We start from the raw sequence: 4,263 nt of genomic DNA on the forward strand, positions 1-4,263 counted from the left end.
TTAGCTATAACTTTTTAAATCGTTAAGATATTGACCTGAATCTTTCAGGATAAGCTGTTTGATATATCCTCTACATATTCCACTTCTGAAAAGTCAGATATATAAAAAAACAAACCACTAATTACACCAAATAACACTCTTTATTCAGTCTATATATACAGATATCATCTACATGGCTATACGGCTGCGTCCCATTCTTTACCATTCAAGCAGATTTTGGTAGAGGTAAAACCACCTTTGGTAGTCGGTCAAATTTCTTAAAATTTCGTTCACTTGTAGTTTAGCAATTAAACTAAATGTCTTTACAATTTCAAGAATGTCTTTACTCAACTTCAGCAAAAACAACGACTATTTTTCAAACAACCGACTTTGGCGAGCTCGCACGGCCAGTGGTTAAACATGAAAGGTTGTGACTGAAAACGAGAAGGTACCTATGGTTCTTCCGGTGGTGTTAACAATAAAAACTCAGAAATTTCGCCATCAACAAACCAACAGAAGCATTATTTTCAACAGCACCGCGCGCCGCCTGAGAAAATCTTGAGTTTCGCTGAGTGGAACCAAAACGTCAGCCGCGACAGCGGAGTTAGCAACATACCTAATGTAACGTTACACTGAAGATTAACATGAGTGATTTGTAGGCTGCTTTTTAGTAACAGCAGTAACTTAGCTAAGTTATTACTGTGTTGCTTACAGTAATGTGGGCAGTTGTGCTTTACAATTATGCATACACAGATAGATTGTGGGGGAAAGCTATTTTTCCATATGGATTTAACTTACAAGCCTTCAGTTTGTTGGAAAAAAGAGTTTTATTGTGTTAGTGAGGGCAAACTTGCAGGTCAGTGGGCATTAACCTTTAAGGTTGGTAAACACTTGTACACTGAAGCATACATTACTGTACAATTACTGACATATGCATGTGCTATTCAGGCGTCAAAGCTGTGTGAAACTGGATGGAAAAACTTGAGAGACCATGCCGGAAGAATGCTGGACAGGTAAATTCTATAAACATGCAATATTAATAAGACATTGTGGTGTCAACGCAGTCTTTCATGTGGTCTCAAAAAAATATGTCAGTCTGCAACTGTTAACGACATTATCTTTTGTATTTTAGAGTTCACTAAGATTCATTAATTTCAAAGTTCAACATGAATGGTGGTGGTCCAATGCAGAAGCAAGCATTTGAAAAAACATCAGTTCTCAGTTATTAAAGGTAAGTGTGTTTGTATGTAGTTTTAGGCTGAATGGTGTTTCACAAAATAATACTTTTAATATGACATTAGGCCATGTGAGGAGTAATTGACAACAGTCCGGTACTGCCTTAATATTTTCTAAATATTAAAAGCCCCAGATTAAATGACTCTTTGCCGATACAACAGTTAACTCACCCATACAATATTGTTTAGATGTTTTATGTCCATAAGATTGTATTGTGAATATTTTATGCTTGGCATCTTAAAGGAATAGTCTACCCTTTTGCCATATTAAACTATGTTATTACCTCAACCTAGACGAATTAACCTATCTTTTTCAATGCGTGCACTGTACAGTGTGTTGTTAATGTGTTAGCATTTAGCCTAGCCCCATTCATTCCTATGGTACCAAAAAAAAGTTTTATTTTGTGGCACCATACTTACTGGTATAACTCCTCATGTAACAGTCTTTAAATAGGGAAAACACGGAAGTGTTTGGTGGCTTCCCTGTTTGGTACCATAGGAATGAATGGGTCTAGGCTAAATGCTAACACATTCACGACGCGCTATACAGTGCACGCATTGAAAAAAGATAGATATGTATTAATTTGTCTAAGTTGAGGTAATAACACAGTTTAATATGGCAAAAGGGTAGAGTATTCCTTTAAAGGGCAGGGTATTTGATTTTGAAAAATACTAACTTTAGCCTACACGCACCAACCAGAAGCACACTCCTATCTCATTAACCAGTAAGACTGACAAAGTGAATAACATTACCAAAATAACCAAATTAAAAACAGCACGTTTAGAAATTTGAAAAGATAAATATCATTGCACTAATTCGTAAAGGAACACAAACTACATAAGCAACACGTTTCATTAAAATACAATCTGAATCCATCAAAATAGAATCACACTGTATACCTACCTTTCCAAAAGAAACACTGCAACGACCCTTTCAGACCTGTAGCTGTTTCCATCTTGCAGAAAAGCAGTGAAGTTACCAATGTTAATTTGGGTTTTTGCTCTTTGCTCATCCAGATGTTTTTTTTTTTTGTTGTTTCAAAATGTTTGAACAGGGTGTGAAGTGGCATGCAAAACACGTTCACAGAAGAGGGGCAAAAATTTAATGCGTCCAATTAGGCATGGGCCGGAATGAGATTCTGGATGATAACCATAAGCAAAAATACCACGGTGTTGCGGTATTGCCATTGTGACACTAAAATGTGTTATTTTCAAATGTCTGCATATTAAAACATCAACTTTTCAACTGGACACAATACATTTTATTTTTAAACAACAAACAACGTTTATGCCAGTTTAAAATAAAGCCTTTAAATGATAATATTCTTTCAGTTGTAAATGTAAACATGAATTCAATTACATGATTTAATTCACTTTGTGTAAACACAGTTCATACATTGAAAACGGTATCACAGAAATTTTTTGTGGTTTTTAAAACCTTGACTCTGAAAATCTCGGTATACCTTTAAACTGGTAACTGGCCCATGTCCAAATATTGCATTGGGTCGGGGTTCAATGATTTGTTGAACGTTTTTTGGTCCTACGCCTTTTACAGATGACACAAATATATAAAAATACACATTAGACAACTTAACATAGTGATTGCTATCAAGACTTGAGGAGACTTTCAACCAGCATAACTAAAATGTTTCTGGATCAAAATCAGATACCCTGCCTTTAAGCCTCTTTTGCTAGTTCCAAATTGTCATTAAACACACACAGAGAAACATGCACTTGTGTTTGTAGTAATGAGAACGGTATGATTACTGTTGCCTGTCAATATTTATATATGACTTCTTCGAAAGAGAATGACTATCACATTTAATATAAAGCAAAATACTTGTCTCATGCATTCTTTTCATATTTGGCAGATGCTGTGTTGAACAACTTTCCAGCAGCAACAGAACTGAAAGTGAAGGATGCCAATGGGGGCATTTCAAACAGGCACCAGGGAGGACGTGGTGTATAGAAATTAGTACAATTAATAAGTTGAAGTGAACTGAAGATAGTTTGTTAATGTTTAGATGTTATTTCATTTTTAAAATTGTATTTTGTTATTTATTCCTTTATTTTGTTACTGTTTTATTCTTTTTGTTAAAAGTAGTTTTTCTTATCATTTTGTCTTATCTGAATTTCTATTGTATTAACAATATTTTTTGTAATAAATTGCATGATTGTATGTTTATGAGAACCTGTTTTAATGGATTAAAAAGAATTCTTTAGCAATTCTTTTGTTGTTTATTAGACACATATGTGTAGTCATTTAATAGCCGTCTATTTAACGGCTAGTCTATTTTTGGGCTATGATAGACGTCTACTAGATTTTCACTGACAGCCCAAAATTAGCCTTGTTTTAGCCTAGACCCACATTCACCGTCTATTAGACGTATATATGTAGACGTTTAATAGTCGTCTATTTAACGGCTAGTCTATTCTTGGGCTATGATAGACGTCTACTAGATTTTCACTGACAGCCCAAAATTAGCCTTGTTTTAGCCTAGACGTCAGGGGGGTGTTTAGACGGCTACTAGACGTCTATTAGACGCAAAATTGCTTGCTGGGGAATGACTATCGGGTGGGCGCACAGCATGGGGTCAAACTGTTCATACCATCCAGGCTTTCTAGTTTAATCTAACAGGACTGAAAAATGATGACTTACCTGAAATGAAGTGAGCACTACAAACACCTCTTTGATCTTTGCATTGTCCCAGTCGGCACGTTTAATTGCTTGCAGCCACAGATGTTGTATTTTTATGTTTTTAATGGATGAGATTCTGCAGGAATCCTGAAAAATTTAACGGCAGACCTGGTGCGATTTTCACAACCGAATAATATGCAACTTTACTCAACCTGCTGTAATGACTTTTCTGATCCCAACATGTGCAGTGGGAACTGTCTGTGACGTGAACTGTGAAGGGGTCTATTTTTCCCAAAAAAGTCTATGGGACAAATGAATGGGCCTTTTGGCAAGAGAGAACCAGTGTCCGGCTAGCTTCCAGGTTGGCCTACAAAAATACGTCATTCCTGCAGCACTCTATTAGGAGGTACA

General features: G+C 36.0%; 1 long non-coding RNA gene across 1 annotated transcript; it reads left to right on the forward strand.

The window, feature by feature from the left end:
• On the forward strand, positions 1-3,770 carry LOC129431653 (uncharacterized). Its single transcript, XR_012367715.1, has 3 exons — positions 1-992; positions 1,112-1,210; positions 3,086-3,770. It is a non-coding gene; the product is annotated as an uncharacterized lncRNA (long non-coding RNA).
• Positions 3,771-4,263: the final 493 nt, after the last annotated feature.

The sequence above is a fragment of the Misgurnus anguillicaudatus genome, chromosome 24 (assembly GCF_027580225.2).
Source record: "Misgurnus anguillicaudatus chromosome 24, ASM2758022v2, whole genome shotgun sequence".
Taxonomy (NCBI): domain Eukaryota; kingdom Metazoa; phylum Chordata; class Actinopteri; order Cypriniformes; family Cobitidae; genus Misgurnus; species Misgurnus anguillicaudatus.